The 16,587-nt window shown below is 50.2% G+C and overlaps 1 pseudogene; it reads left to right on the top strand.

Moving 5' to 3' along the window:
• The first annotated feature begins 559 nt into the window (after positions 1-559).
• LOC149337658 (uncharacterized) lies at positions 560-9,663 on the top strand (annotated as a pseudogene).
• The last annotated feature ends 6,924 nt before the right edge of the window (positions 9,664-16,587 follow it).

Below are 16,587 nucleotides of genomic sequence, written 5' to 3'. Positions count from 1 at the left end.
CCCCACCTGTGTGGCCTGCGACAGCGAAAAGTTTTAGTGAAGTGGGAAAAAAACTGTCTGGATCATGTGGACTTAGCTACAATGTTCGTCTGACCATTCCTGCCGCCGAAAGGAGCCCATGCTATAGTGAGGCAGTTTTGTCGCCTCTGCGGTGTCGCGCTGACCACATAAGAATAATATGCTTGTGATGTCAACTAAAAAAAAAACAGCGCGAATAGCGCGGACAAGTAGAAAGAGCACACGCACGGCGCTGTCTCGCAAGTCAAAAGTATATTACACGACAGTAGTGCATTCAGAATCGAGGGGGGGGGGGGGCAGAGACCAAAAAAGCCACACCCGGACGGGGTACATGGTAAAGAGAGGGTAGGTAGATGGTTTCATGACGCACACTACGGGAACAAGTGAGGGGAAAGTCACCAGGTGCTTGCCGACGTTTCCACAAAAAGGACTTGTCTTCGTCTGGGCAAAGCGTTCATCATTGCCGGGGTTTATATACGACCTTCAGTCCGAGGAGGAAGGCCCAGAGAGAGAGAGGGCCTGAAGTGGGAAGGGTATTAGGATGGGAAGGGTGAATCTTGTCCAGGCATCGTGGCTACTAAAGTGGATTAACCGGTTGACATCCAAAACAGAAGAGGAGAAGGCCAGCTCGCCAGAAAGGGAACCTGAGGCAGGGAGGTGGGGCGGAACATGGAGAGGTAGTGAACGCGGTCATGAAAGGGTGTGCGTCTGTCCAGCTAAGACAGGTGGCTTGGTAGGACTGGATAAAGGAATTGACAATTAGGATAAAGGAGATGAGCTGCATGGCGAAACAAAGTGCGGGGCGAAAGAGAAAAAGAAAAAACTGAAGCGAACAGAAGAGAAAATGGGCTCTGGTTCAGAAGAAAGAGTGAAAGGAAAGGGTCGGTGTTGCGACGCAGCTAGCGAGTTTACGTGTTCCTCGGCCTCCGCGAGTGAGGAATGGTTTGTTTTCGAAGTCGGTCAGAAACACGATAAGACGATAGGACGGCTGGGGCGGAGCGGCGCTGTGTGTGTGTGTGTGTGTGTGTGTGTGTGTGTGTGTGTGTGTGTGTGTGTGTGTGTGTGTGTGTGTGTGTGTGTGTGTGTGTGTGTGTGTGTGTGTGTGTGTGTGTGTGTGTGTGTGTGTGTGTGTGTGTGTGTGTGTGTGTGTGTGTGTGTGTGTGTGGGCGCGTGCGTGTGTGTGTGCGTGCGCGCGCGCGCACTGAAGCCTATCCATCTTGCTAGCTATCCAGAGCGGCAAACAACGACGCGTGTTTTAAAATCTGTTTGTCTCTTCTAGTTGTAGTATGTTCTAGTTAGCCACCGCGGCTAAGAGCAAGGTGTGTGTGTTTGATATTGTGCACTTTTCTTTTGTGTTGTGACATCTTACGTCTGAACGATGGCTGAACGATGGCAGGAAAGTCGTCTAATGGCTAAAAACTAAGTATTGGCGGGAGGATTGCCTATGGGCTGAGGACGGAGTATTGGCAGGATGCAACGAGGTTGGTGCGTTCGAAGGAGGGCGCAGGAGGTTTTGTATGTGGCAGCCGGACAGAACGGTCGTGTGCGGCCGGTGGTAGTCCCGCAGCCGAGCGTGGATTTGGAGGCACGAGTTGTTTGAGCGGCGGTCGCATGGGTTCGCCGTGTGGTGGCCGGCGGTAGTCCGGAGTCGTGGCAGTTTAAGGTTGTATTTTTAGTTAGAGCAGCGAGGCCTAAATTTTTTGGCATATGTAAACGAGTTGCGTACATCGTAATAAATAACCTGAGGAAAGCCTTCCAAGTGCCTTACGGTCTGAATAACTGCACACCTCTCTGAATTCACCAGTAGCGAAGTACGTCCCTAGTCTCACTCATGAGACCCGCCCGCTACCAGTCCGCGTCAACATCAGTATAACGACGTCGACGAGGGAAGGGAAAAAATCGTGACTGGCGGGATGGATGGAGTGCGGAAGCCAAGGACTCCTGAGAAATGATAGCAAGAGGTGCAAGGCATAAGGTAGAATTAGAACGATAAAGTAAACTAATAAGTGAGTGAGTGAAAAACATTTATTCCTCCAAAAATCAGGTTTTAGCGGTGGGCCGATGTCGTCATGTCTTCGGCCTCTTCACAAGGTCGGCGCCCCTATTCCAGGGCACCGCTGAGTCTTGCTGCTTCGCAGGCGTGCTGCACCAGTGACCTTTGGGCCGTGAGCTCGCTGCTGGTCAGCAGGCCCTCCCATTGTTCCGCATTCGGGTCATTTAGCTTGTGAAATGCTCTGTTACGTTCGCATTCCCATGTGATATGATATAGCGTGGGGTTTGCTCCGCACCACGGACATGTCTCCCTGTATTGTGTAGGGAACATCTTATGTAGTATGTATAAATTGTGGAAAGTCCCTGCTTGCAGTCTCCGCCAGCAGACCGCCTCGTGCTGTGTTAATGATGTGTGGGGTGGTGGGTATTTGAATCTCCGCCCTCTGTAGTAGTTTAATATTTCTGCATACGTTGGTTCCACCGTCATGGGGTCCTCCAGGGTTTCTGACTGCCCTGCTCGGCTCGTGATCTCGCGAACTAGGCTGTCTACCCTCGAGTTACCCTCTATCCCGGTGTGTGCCGGTATCCAGAAAATCCTGTGTCTTAAGGTCTTATTTGGAAGCTTTGCTTCGAGGGGGATGCTTAGCGCTTCCTTGCTTATTTTTCCCTGTATGTAGTTCCTGCATGCTGCTTTGGAGTCTGTTAGGATTATCAAAGACTTGTTCCTACGGTAACCTTCGGCCGCCGCTAGACCTACGGCAGCTTCCTCCCTCTCCGTTACCATACAGTTTCTTAATGTCGCGCTGCTAATTGGTTCCCCCATGTAATCTACCACTGCTGCCGCGACTCGGAACTTTCTGGTCCTGTGGTCCCATGGATAGAGGGCCGCGTCTGTGTATACTGTGTTTTCCATTGTGGCTAGGTTCCGCTTCACATAGTCTGCCCTGGCCTGCCTTCTAGCGGCATGGAGGTTGGGATCCATGTTTCTCGGCAGAGGGCTGATGTCCAGTGTCTGGCGGACCTCGTCTGGAATGCTAGCTGTTCTATCTGCGATCCCTTCTACATTGTGCCCTAATCTGTTTAGGAGCTTGCGGCCGGTGGCTGTCTGCTGGAGCCTGGCTATTTGCGCACTTAGCTGGGCTTCCGTTAGTTCTTCGAATGTGTTGTTTAGGCCCATTTGTAGCAGCTTTTCATTTAATGTGTTTCTTGGCAGGTGGAGTGCCGTCTTGTACGCCATTCTTAGCAGCGCCTCCGTCTGTTCTTTGTCTTTCTTGGTCATGCGGTGGTATGGCAACGAGTACGTGACTCTGCTGACTATCAGGCTTCTGACGAGCTTGATCGTGTCGCTTTCTTTCATCCCGCTTCTGTTCTGTGATACCCTCTTTATCATGCGGCTTATTTGTTCTGTTGACTTCTTGAGTAGGCTAATTGTGTAGGTACATCTCCTGCGTCCTTAAACTAATAAATAACAACAAACAAAGTGTAAAGAGGAAAGAGGAAATTTTTGGAGGTAAGGACGAGTGGACCGAAGTGGAACGGAGTGGTAGGGTGAAGGAAAGGATAAAGCTGTGACATGACGTACTGGGGAAACCTTTATCGATATGTAAGACCTTTTAATGTATTACGTCACTACTGGAATACCCCTGTAAGCTTCCAAGCTTCCTCTGAATATGTTGAGCCCTGCTAATTGTAAGGCTTCTACTTTGTCAATTAGGAATGCCTGTCCGTATTTTCTATCCCGTGCAGATTGCAAGCCTATTTGAAGAACGAATCTTTTAACTGCATCGAATTTTTGAACAAGTTCATGAAAATGTTCCGACACTGCCTTCTGTGTGTTCTTTGCTGGGCCAGCTCGATGGCCATTTAGTGTGGCTCATGTTGATTGCCCGGTTCCAGTGATATATGGTGTTTGACAACAGGTGCATTGAAGCGTGTCTTTAGCATTAGACGACCCGCAGTTCAATCCAGTCTTTATGTCGAAGATAAAGTCGCTTGCCGTGCTTGTAAAATTTGTGTCGCTTTGTAAATGCTTGCATCTTTTGAATCCAGATGCCGAGCTTGAGCTTACCGCTGGCGGGGATTTCTTATCCAGCCGAGCGTGTACTAGGATATTTCTCGGGCTTGTGTTGCGTCTTTATGTTACCCTAGGTACGCCGGGAAACATTTTCTTGAGACTATCAGTGCTTATTAAAATAGGGTGGTATGTCCACAGAATATGTTCAGAAGGGCGTTCGAGTATTTAGAACAAGTATGTTCACTGCCTTCGGACCGACTTACGCAAATATTTTAATGAGGTTACTGGAGTCTAGGCACAAAATAAAATTCTAGAAAAACCCCTCATATATTTGCATTATATTGAAAACATTTTTATGATACTGGAACACGTGTCGGAGACCCTGAAAGCTTCCGTCTCGCTCCTTAATTCATTCCACTCTAGCGTTGAGTTTAAATTCCAGTATTATAAGACGCGTCAATTTTCTCAACACTGTCATCCGCTTACAAAATAGGCAGCTTAAAAACACACTATAGAAAAGCCTGCAGACCGGAAGCAATACCTAGAACTCACTAGCCAAAATCTATGGGGCTGTAAGCAAAGCATATATGTCGGACATGCAACGCGCCTGCGAAAAATATGTACCGACAAAGACAACTATTTGAAATACTATAGACTCAAAAAAAAACAACCAGACTGTTCGGAACTATTCCCAAAAGCCCCTTAATTATGCTTTACAACGAGCAAGCACTCTAAAAGGAGGCGATGTACATAAAAAGAAACGAAAGTTAACAGTGAACGTACCCCTAAACCTATAAAGACATGAAGCCAAGCTTTGTCCGCATGTCGTCAAATGTTATCTACATGCTTCAATGCACCCGCTATCAGAAACAATATATAGGAAAAACCGACCATCAATGCGCGCCACAGCTGACGCAGCAAAGAACGCACAAAAGGCAGTGTCGGAATAATTTAATCAACGTGCTCAAAACTTCAATAACTTCAAATATACATTTTCAGTGAGGCTTCAAATCTCCAAGAGATAGATAACAAACACAGAGAGGCATTGCTAATAAACATATTTAAATCCTTATAACCAGCACGGATAAAAATATCTAGAGGAAACTTGGATTCTCTCGGGTGCATTCGAGCGGTGACTTAATTCTTTAAAAAGGTATTGCACACGGTCAAAAGATTTCCCAGAGCTTCATATCTCCCCCTTATCATTTCTCTACTCCTCAGCCCCGACCCATCCTTTTCCCATTTATCTCCTTCTTTATGATTTTCATGATCTATCTCCTTCTTCTGCCGCCATCTTCTGTCTTGGTGATGCACCGGATGAATGTTTTTCGGCAAAGGAAGCTCCGACAAAGGTCGGAACTTCCACCCCTATGCTGATCTTCTCTGGACTGTTTCTCCCAGCCACTGTTTTCGAGAACCTAGCCATTTGCATCCTTAATGCGCTTCTTTTAACTCATCGCAGATGTTGTGCACCAGGAGACCCAATAAACGATCTGTCGATGAATTGTTGGGTAGGTCCAAAGTAGCCTTGTACGCTTGCCTGATCATAGCTTCGGCCTTATCCCTCTCGCTGACATCCAGCTTACGGTAGGGAAGCCCATACACCACCCTGCTTACAGTGAATGCCTTCCGGCAGGCTGTTCTAATCAGTCTCACCGTCACACTGGCCGTGTTCTTGAGCCGCTCTAATACCTCCTTATCCTTTCTGTCCGATAGCAAGAACAACTCTAAGATCCGGATAGTCGGGACCTCAGCGACCCGCAGCCCCCCTACCCTCACTTCCAGCGGAGGCGGTGGGACATAGCGCCTCGCGTGTATTCCTCTATGTCTGTATCGCACCACAAGCAACTCCAGTGTGGGTTGTGAGCAAGATAGTCCAGCCTCCCCAGCGAGCTCTTCTATAATATTTACTGCCCGTTGCAGCGTCTCTTCCAGCTGGCCAGCACTGCCCCTGGTAACCCATAACGTAATATCGACCACGTAAAACGTGTATTTTAGCATCGGAACCTCCTCCAGCCTCGATGGCAATTTGATTAAAGGAAGATTAAGTAGGGACGTCGACAGTACCGAGCCCTGCGGCGTACCCCTTCCCCCCTAGGGGGAAGGAGCCAGACTTAATTTCTCCCACCAAATTTTCAGCAAGTTGTACCATTAAGGAAAAATTTCATATATAAGAAGGTCCTACATCCTGGGTTTATCTCTAAAAGGTTGTTTAAAATGGCCTCGTGGGCCACATTACGGAAAGCCTTATTCAGGTCAAGCACTAAAATGGATTTAGTTCCCGTACCATACCCTGGGTTTACTGTGTACAATATCACAATGTCTTGCGCTGACAAGTTGGCCCTAAAGACAATCATTGTGGGCGAGAGCTGCTCTCCATCCTCTGCATAGTACTGAATCCTGTTGAGAAGCACATGCTCCATTAGCTTCCCCACACAAGAGGTCAGTGATACGGGGGTGTACGTTCTCTATAAACAGCTTCTTTCCAGGCTTGGGGATAAATGTGATTCTAGCATGTTTCCACACAGGTGGCAGCTCTCCTCCACGCCAGCATTCATTCATGAAGTCCTTGAGTGCCCCCCCCCCCCCCCCCGACGTGTTCTCAAAATCCGTTTCTCAAAAGCTTATTCGTCACTCCGTCTGTTCCAGTCGCTGACGCGGTGTGGAGCTGCCTCATGGCAAAATAAAGTTTCGCCGGCGGAAGATCCGCGTCTAGTTCAGGGTTCTCCCTTCACCAGTAGTTAGATAGTCGACCTTCTGTCGTGCTAGTAACGTACTGACCCTATAGCTCATGCAAAAAATCATCCATGGATCCTGCGTACTCATCTAACAGCCTCGCCGTCTGGTTTCTCTGCACCGATTTTGCCTGCGTTGAATCAAGAAGATGCCGCATAAGGTGCCACGTCTTCTTACACCCAAACTACCCATTAATGCGATCAGTTTCTGAAGCCTTTCATATCTAGAGTGGTGAGGCTGAATGCGGGAGCCACCCCCGTTCAGCTGTATGATAGCGAATCTCCATTCTTGGTTTCGCATTAGCGGTTACCACCTGTCATGTTGTGGTTTTTCTTTTACACCCCGATCCCGCATGTGGACACCTGCAGATTATAAATGCTCTACTCTCATTTAATAAATATTTCAACTGCGAGATATTGATGTGTTGTCCTCCTGTCGTCGTACGTGATTTTCAAGCTGGTTTATTTGAGTGCGAATCCTTTCCAACTAGCCAGTTTGCCGTACTAATTGACCTTAGTTCACTCCGATAGTTAACATGCTAAAATGTATTTACCGTTTAATACGGGCTGCGATCCTGCAAGCTCCTTTTCATTATCATTATTTACCGTTAGTGAATGGATGGTGCGATAAAATATGCGGTCTGGTGAGGTGATAGAGAGAGGACACACAGGCACCCTATGGAAAAACGTACGCAGCAGATAACGAGAAGCAATGGGCGCTTTATGTTAGCGTACTCCAAGCTCAAAAAGGGCTCGCTCGAGCGCTTCACCTAGGAGCGATGTCGGAGCGCAACTTAACGGCCATTTGATTCAAGTGCTCGAATAAGCGCCACCTGATGCCTCTGGAATTTCTGTTTCCGGCGCATTTAGACTATGGCAGCAGACAAGCGCAAGTTACTGCAGTTCTTGTGTAAACGACGATGAGCTGGGTGAAAATGATTACCGGAGGCACAGCCAGCAGCAGCGGTTCACCTTCATTCTGCAAGCTGCCCGTGCTGCGATGCAAGGTGCTATTCCACTGTTTTGCTATCATTAAATAATGTTGCCTTTCCCTTCTGTACGCTGACCACGGAGTCGCAGAGAGGACGATTCGTGATATTGAGAGCTACGTATTAATTGTGGTACTTCGGTACACTGATACATAGTTCAAGGAGCACTTCCGGATGACCCTCAGCCCATTATAGGTGAAATACATACTGTTGTTTCTTCATTCGGGAAAACATGTGTGGTACATTAAAAAAATTAAGGGCGCTACGCCACTCGGCTTATACAAGCACTAAAACATGCATGACATCGTACTTTTGATCGATTTAAGGGCGATACTTCACATTTACAGTTAGGCAGTGTTTTAAAATCCACTGATATATTTTTTTGCCTCCGAAGTCACTCATTCGATGCTCATGAGCTCCCACCTTTGGATTGGGGAGCAACAATTCGTGTTCTCCACTAACCGACTTTCAAATACTCTGCCTGATATGCAGGTGATGTTGAGGACGACACAAGAGCGGCTTACGATAGAGAGGACACCTTCCGTACCTCTGCAAACACAAGTACTAATGACACTGTGGTTGCTGGGCAGCCAGGAATCATTTCGTGGAGTTTCTGGGCGATTCGGCCTCAGTAGGGGGTTGCTGTTCTATCTAAGTAATGGTATTATCGAGATATGGGCATGTATAACACCATCTGTCGGGCTAGTTGGTTGCGATCCATATGTATCAGCAGCGCGAACACCACACACCACACATTGCATTTCAGTTCTAGCCGTGTTAATTGTTGGCGCTCATCCCTTCGCATCGCTTACGTTGTTACCGTGTCTCGCCTTCTCATGTTTTTTTTTCTTTTAGCAAAATTCGCGCCCTCAACCCTGTTTTTCCATTTTTTCCATTTGCGCACACTCAACCCTGTTTTTACCTTTTTACCGTGTTCTTGCCTTCTCATGGTTTTAGAAAAATTCGCGCCCTCAACCCTGTTTTTCAATTTTTTCCATTTGCGCACACTCAACCCTGTTTTTACCTTTTTACCGTGTTCTTGCCTTCTCATGGTTTTAGCAAAATTCGCGCCCTCAACCCTGTTTCTCCATTTTTCCATTTGCGCACACTCAGCCCTGTTTTTACATTGTCTTGTTTTTTCCGCATGTCATTCGTGCTTTTCATGGAAGTCTTTGTATAGTGCGATAGTAGTTATCATTTTGATGCCCTGGACATCGTGTTGGTCCCAATTCGATAGCACGCCTTGATTACCCCCCTGGTGGGATTTTACCTGGTATGTGTATTAAAGTGCGGGTTCAATTTTTGCTCAAATAAAAGTTGGAAGTTCAGCGCTCTTTACCTTCTTCTCCTTCTTCTTCCTGTGTGGTGTTCGCGCTGCTGATACATATGGGCATGTGCTGCAAAAGGCCTCATTCGTTGGCCTGTAAATTTGCAAGAAGTTGCTGAGGAGTTTGCCCAAAAATTGCACTTTTCTGGGGCTCTTGGCGCTTTAGACGGCTGCAACATTGCGATCTAAGCCCCTGAAAAGGAGCAAGATGCTTACTACATCAAGAAAGAATTCCAGTCAGTCATCTTGAAGGGTTGCTGCGAAAGCAACATCATATTGACTTACATACATGCAGGGAGCCCGAGACGAGTGCATGGTGCCAAAGTTCTTGCCAGGTCTGACATGGCTAAAGTAGCTGACAACTTGCCATAGAATTTTCACATCATAGGAGACTCTGCTTATCCCCTGTTAGTAGGTCTCATGTGACCATACAGAAATGATGGACACTTGACAGAACAGCAGGCAAAGTTCAATAAAACTCAAGGAGCAGCAAGGTCCGTAATCGAGCGAGCATTTACTCAGCTCAAAGGAAAATTCAGAAGACTCAAGTATCTCGATATGCAACCAAGATTAAGGATCAGGAACTAGATTGTAGCATCATGGCTTCTTCACAAAGCAACACTACAATGTAAAGAGCCATTTGGTGACGACGCCATGCAGGAGGAGAGTGACTCGGATACACCTCTCGATGATGAGGACACAGAGCCTGCAAATAGCTGCGCTGCAATGAAGCGATATGCAAAAGCACGTTTCCTGTGGTGTAGAGAAGGTTTACAATAGGAACTGAACTTGCCGTCCGGAAATTAAAGTGTTACACTTATGCAGCACACAGATCGCCTCTTTGTAAACATTTTATTGTAGAATACTTTCGGCCGCTCCGGCCTCTGAACAGCAGTAAAATAATATTCAAGTAAATACACTGTCTGTACAATTTTTTAAACTAAAATGAACTGAAGAGTTAGTCTCATGCATTGTAAATCGTTCCATACCAGCAATATCTTGCCATTTTTTAACATACAGTCACTGTGTTTAAAAACGAAAGGGAAGAAGTAACACCTTTGGAAACAAAATGCGTTTCAAAGTGTGACTAGAAACAAAAAGCAAGAAGTAAATCACTGAAGAAAAGAATGCTGTTGCAAAATAGAGTTATTCATTAGGAATTAAAATGCCAGCCAGCAGTTCTGCCAGCAAAAAGACGAAGCACACACTCAAAATAAGAAATGAAAAAGTCAGCTGCTGCTCCTATCGAGTGCTGTCTGTAAGCCGCTTAAGCATATTTAACTTCAGTCTCTGTATCATCAGCTGCTTCTTGCAGCGTTGTCTTGATCTTGCCATGAGTGCATGTATATGAGGACTTCACGCAAGACAGCGGATGGCATCTGACGGCGACGAGGATTTTGTGGGCGCTCTCGGTGAAATAGTCCGTCACTAGTCTGCGCCTTCTTGCTGTGCGCAGATGTCTCTGCTTGTTCCTCATTGTCGCCAGCTGGCGTGCAGTCTCCAATTGCGTCGACAACTCAGGTGGTAGGTACCTCGATCTTGCTCGACACCACAGGAGCTTCATACTCCATGCTTGCAGAAAGCAACACGTCCATTAACTGGAAATATGGCCACTCTTCTGTTCCCATCCCGGTCTTCTGTTTATGCTGGGGGTGCTTGTCGTAGGCTCGCTTGAAGCCCTTGAATTTCATTTCGCAGGTATTACCAGTGCGCATGTGTCTGTGGTCGCACATTTCATTGCTGAGCATTGCCCAAATTTCTTTTCTTTTCTGTTTTCTATCCCTGAAGTCCTCCCGTTGATTGGAATATGATGAGGTCAAGAGAAGAACATCTGCATGGGTTCAAACTGAGCCTTCCTTGGGGATCCCTACATAACAAACACAGCACACATACTGCTTTACTTGTATCAAAAGATGGGTAGCACAGCATGATCATGTAAATATAAAAGAGACAATGCTCATTGTTGTAGCTATGATTACCACTGTCGTAGTTGCAGTTATGATCACCACTGGCGTAGTTGCAGTTAGGATCACCACTGCCAATGTCAGCCACCCCATCGGAAAATGGCCCTCTGTAAAAACAACGAAATTGAATTATTTTCACTCGCCTTAGCAAACTTGTCCACAGTGCTTCTATAGTGCTCTACACAAGATGTTCAATTTTAAAGAGCGCACGGGGTTTCAGATATAATACTGGCACTCGGGCACAGCAAGGTAGACATACAAACAGTGTATGCATAAGCCCCTCACCACTCAATGCTCTCTTAAAATTTCGCCACATATGCGTCGCAGCATAACACGACGCTCTAAACAAACGTGCTTTGATGAGTACAGAGGCAAATGCGGCAGCGAGAAAAATGCACTGTATGCAGCGTTCCCCTATACAATGACAAAAATAGCTTTCTTCCCCTCCTTTTTTTTATCACAAAGTGAAAACAAGGCATTTCTGATTTAAAGAACTTGCATCGTAATTTTCGCCGAATAATTAGCTGACCTCTGAGCAATGGTACGCCTTCGTGAATGCAGCAGCAACAAAACCTCTCGTATTCATTCCCGAGCGCACTGTGCCCCTCCTTTCACCATGTCCTCCATTCTGCACCCAACAACCTTCCATCAACGTAGCGTCAGCCTTGTAGTATGAATACGCAAGGCTGGCAATTCACAAGGTAGCAAAAAAGTTTCTCGAATTTCAACGCTAAAAGGTATGGGGGTTATTCTTGTAGTAACGCTCAAAGGGCTAGAAGCAGTTGTCGCTCTCTAGCACCAGCGTGCCAGCCCTAGCAGTCAGAGCTGTGACCCCCAACCCGCGGTGCGGTGAGTCGCAACCACGGCGGATTCGGGCCAGAGGGGACAAACACGAGTATGCTACTCGGAGGAGCGTTTATTGCTCCCGAGCAATACAGTGCAGCAGCAACAATACAACCGCCGTAACGATGGAGAGGGTTCCGCTCGCGTACGGGGGTGAAAAACACAAAGGAAAGAACGCACGCAAAAATGTGGGGGAAGAAGGTTCCGCTCACCTCGCGTGGTTCCTCGCTCACGGCCCGCGGCGGTCAAGTCACACGCGGTGGCCGGGCGATAAGGGCAGCGGTCTCCGTGGTAGATCTCTGATCCATGCGTGTGCACGGCTCCCGTCAGAAGACGAGCGAGCCTCGGGAAAAACGCGTCTCCTCCCGGGCTGTGGAGAGGAGGTCTCTCCGTTGTAAGAGGGGAAAGAGGGAAAGTCTCCGCGGCGGCGTCGCGGCGGGGAGCGAAAGGAAGCGGGGGTGGCGAGAATGCCCTCCGTCGCAAAACATCCCGAACGGCGCGCGCATAGCATCGCGTGATAATTACGCGCGGCCGTTACAATGGGGCAGGGGATTCATGTGTATCCCCACATCTCCCCCTCCTTAAAACTGCCCTACGGCCGAGAAGTGACCGCGTTCACAAAAAGGGTGTACCGAGTGGGGCCGGCGAAACGCCGTTTAACTTTAAAACCAATTAAGAAAAGATTCAGCTCACAGCCAGCAGTGCCGTTGTCGAAGGCCGTGGACGTCAGGGCAGGAAGGCAGTGTAGACAACCGCCATGGACGACCGTGGAGCCCAGGGTTGAAGGGGGTCGATGACCGCAGGTCCCGTGAGTCGACCAGGGCAGCTTTGCCGGGACGCGCGGGCGGCAGGCAGGCTCAGGACAATTACGCACCGTGTCGTCCAGTTGCACAGCGTACGGCAGGCCTCCACTCAGCTGGTCGAACCGCTCGCTCTTGGCTCGCCCTCTTTTCCTCTCGATGGGGGTGGCAAACGCGCGCCGACCCATTTTCCCTCTGCCGCGGAGGACTTGCGAGGCGGGCCCAGCGGGGGACCAAGCTTCTCTCGTGGGCGAAGGTGCTGCCGCGGGGACCCGAGGAACACCAAGGCGGCTTCTCTGCCGCAGTTTTCGCCATGGTAGACACAGGCCCCGGTTTCTCCGAATTTTCGCTCGCTCGTCCCGCGGCCGACCGGAAGCTGTTTTCCGGCATGGTTGCTCGATGGTGACAGCGGGCTCTTGGTTTTGGAATGCGGCCGCCCTCCAAACAGCCTGGCTCTCGGTGTTCGAAGCAGCAACGGTCGTTGCGGCGTCCGCTGGCTTTCCTCCGGGCACGCTGTGAAGGCTGGCCTGCGGCTGCAACGCTGTCTTTTCTTTCTAGTTACTTTCCAGATTTACACTTTTTTTTTGAGCTAGTCTAACCCCGCTCGGTCTTTTCCGACGAGAAAGCGTGTGCTTGCTCCGGAAGCCGTGGTGCGAAATATGGAAGGGGTGTTCCGTCCATATTAAGCAGGAGAAATTACTCCCTGCGCGTTGGTCAGAGTTGGTTCTTCCGTGGGCGCAAGTTGTAACGAGGCGCCGGGCTCTGTTGTCGAGCCTTGCGTCTCGGTGCGGCTGCCTGCTGGCGGGGGAGGGTGTTCTCCACAGGCCACTCGTTCCCTCTGTCAAAGTAGGGTTTGAGATCACAGACATGCACTGGCCCGCCGGTCGGTCTTAGCGTCAAGTCCGCCAGCCTGTAGACGAGAGAGGAAAGTTTCCCCCAAACTACATATGGTCCCGTCCATTTCGGCGCCAGAGAAGCAGAAAACCGCTTACTGGCATCGCTCAGAACGTGACTGCGCCTCAACACCAGGTCACCCGGTTTGTAGTGAACTTCCCGGTGAGAGCGGTCATACTGCGCTTTCTGCTGGGCCCGAGCAGTGCTCAGATTCCGGCGTCCTTTGTCCAAAGCCTCCGTCATCCTCGCGCGCAGCCCGGTCTCATAGTCGGCGCGTGCCGACCAAGCAATCGGGGTGTTGCTGCGAACCTGTAGAGTAAGTTCTAACGGGTTCGGCAGCTCTCTGCCAAGGTTGAGAGCGGCAGGTGTGTACCCAGTCGAGCGGTTCACGGTCGACCTGAGAGCAAACATAATCTCGGGGAGACAGGTGTCCCAGTCGATGTGCGTCTCCGCAAATGCAACGAGCATGTGCTTGATGTTGCGGTTCACGCGTTCCGTGGGATTCGCCTGGGCGTGGTACGTGGTTGTTCTCCTGTGCTTAATGCCAAGGGCCGCACAGGAGTCCACGAAAAGTTTGGCAGTGAAGTACGATGCATTGTCCGTTATCAACTGCCCGTGGTAGCCGAATCGTGTGAACACCTCGATCAGCTTCCCCATGATTACGCGTGCCGTCAGCTTTCAAAGTGGGATGAGTTCCACCCATTTGCTGAAATGGTCTGTGACAACGAGCAGATATTGGTTTCCACTCGGAGTCCTGGGGTAAGGTCCCATGACGTCACAAGCCGCAATTTGCCAAGGAACCTGGCTATTCATCGGCTGCATGAGCCCAGGTGGGCGTCCACCACGTGGCTTGACCCTTTCGCACACGTCGCACGAGCGGGCGTAGCGTACAGCATCCCGCTTCATGCCAGGCCAGGTAGCGAGGCGGCACAACTTGAGGTAAGTCTTAGGGCCACTCGCATGCCCAGCGATGCACGTGTCATGAAAGTAGCGTAAAAGTGCTCCTCTCAACGTGCGTGGAATCACCACCTTGAAGGATTCGTGTGTATCGTTCTCGGAGGGGATATATCTCAGCAGGATGCCATCGGAGTCGAGCAGATAGGAATCCATCGCGCTCACAGCATTACCAGCTGTGTTCGAGCGCCCCGCACGGACAACAATACCAGTTGCCTCCATGTGCGCCGCGGCCACGCCGCCCGGCTCCCTGAGCCCGTCGAACACTTTTCGACAAAATGGATCCTCTCGCTGTGCCTCCAACAGCTCCTTTCTGCTGAAAACGCTCACCACTGAACTGATGCCTTCAAAGTGGTTTACGCTTTCGCCCTGGGAAGGCGGGGTGTCCCTACCCTCGGGGCGTTGTGCGAGCTTCGCGGCAGTCGCGCTGCCCTGGCTGTCGGGCGCGGCGGAGTGGGTAGTGCTGTTACTTCCCAATCCGTCAAAGGGCGCGCGCGAAAGTGCGTCCGCCACCACGTTGTTCTTGCCCCTCCTGTAGCGCACGGTAAAGTCGTAACGCTGGAGGAGTAGCGCCCATCCCGCTAGGCGTCCGGACGGCTCGCCTAGGCGTCTCAGCCAAGTGAGTGCCGTGACCAGGTTGTTGCTGCTGAGAAGCCGTATTGGACAACCAAAGCAGGGACTGGATGTCAATCCCGCTCGCCGCCATGGCTAGTCTGTGTGTCGGCAGTCGCTCACACAGACACTCGGTTTGTCACACCTCTGGCCCCACGTTGGGGCGCCAAGAATATGGGGGTTATTCTTGTAGTAACGCTCAAAGGGCTAGAAGCAGTTGTCGCTCTCTAGCACCAGCGTGCCAGCCCTAGCAGGCAGAGCTGTGACCCCCAACCCGCGGTGCGGTGAGTCGCAACCACGGCGGGTTCGGGCCAGAGGGGACAAACACGAGTATGCTACTCGGAGGAGCGTTTATTGCTCCCGAGCAATACAGTGCAGCAGCAACAATACAACCGCCGTAACGATGCAGAGGGTTCTGCTCGCCTACGAGGGTGAAAACCACTAAGGAAAAAACGCACGCAAAAATGTGGGGGAAGAAGGTTCCGCTCACCTCGCGTGGTTCCTCGCTCACGGCCCGCGGCGGTCAAGTCACACGCGGTGGCCAGGCGATAAGGGCAGCGGTCTCCGTGGCAGATCTCTGATCCATGCGTGTGCACGGCTCCCGCCAGAAGACGAGCGAGCCTTGGGAGAAACGCGTCTCCTCCCGGGCTGTGGAGAGGAGGTCTCTCCGTTGTAAGATGGGAAAGAGGGAAAGCCTCCGCGGCGGCGTCGCGGCGGGGAGCGAAAGGAAGCGGAGGTGGCGAGAGTGCCCTCCCTCGCAAGACCTCCCGAACGGCGCGCATAGCATCGCGTGATAATTACGCTCGGCATTTACAATGGGGCAGGGGATTCATGTGTATCCTCAGAAACGAAACTTCTGCTCTGAATGCAACTGCCCCATATATGGAGGCAAACGGAATATCGAAGACCAAAGAACGAAATAAAACACGCAAAGGAGTCACTCATACCTGTCTACTTGCGCGCTTCGGCTGCCTCGTCCGCCGTTGGCGACGCCAAAAACACAATAGAAAGCTTGAAGCTCGTATTGCTGAGCAGAAACAAGGTGGACAGATTCAACACGGATGTGCGACAAATATCCCGCCGCAACACATAGTGTCTCTTTCGAGCCCTAATCAACCCAACCCAAACCCGAACCGAAACACAAATCATCTGCAGCGATCCATGCAAGCTTTCCCTGCAACACGACTCAACTGGCACAGAAACTTCGGGGCCAGTATCTGGGTAAAGACCATCACCCCCGTGAATCTGCGTACTCTTATGCAGGCAGACAGAACACGCCGCTGGATCAACCTTTCCAGTTCCATGATCTGTGGGCCGCTCTCCCCAAAACGAAATGGGGCGCTGCGCCAGGAAGGGATAAGGTCCCTGTCAAGCCTTTGACGAACCTGCCCGACTTGGCAAACCAGTCCCTCCTCGACTACATTAACGCGAATTGGCGCGGGGAC

The sequence above is a fragment of the Amblyomma mixtum genome, chromosome 7, assembly GCF_055824585.1.
Source record: "Amblyomma mixtum isolate Tamu chromosome 7, ASM5582458v1, whole genome shotgun sequence".
In the NCBI taxonomy this organism is placed as follows: Eukaryota; Metazoa; Arthropoda; class Arachnida; order Ixodida; family Ixodidae; genus Amblyomma; species Amblyomma mixtum.
This window is presented reverse-complemented; position numbering and strand designations above follow the sequence as displayed.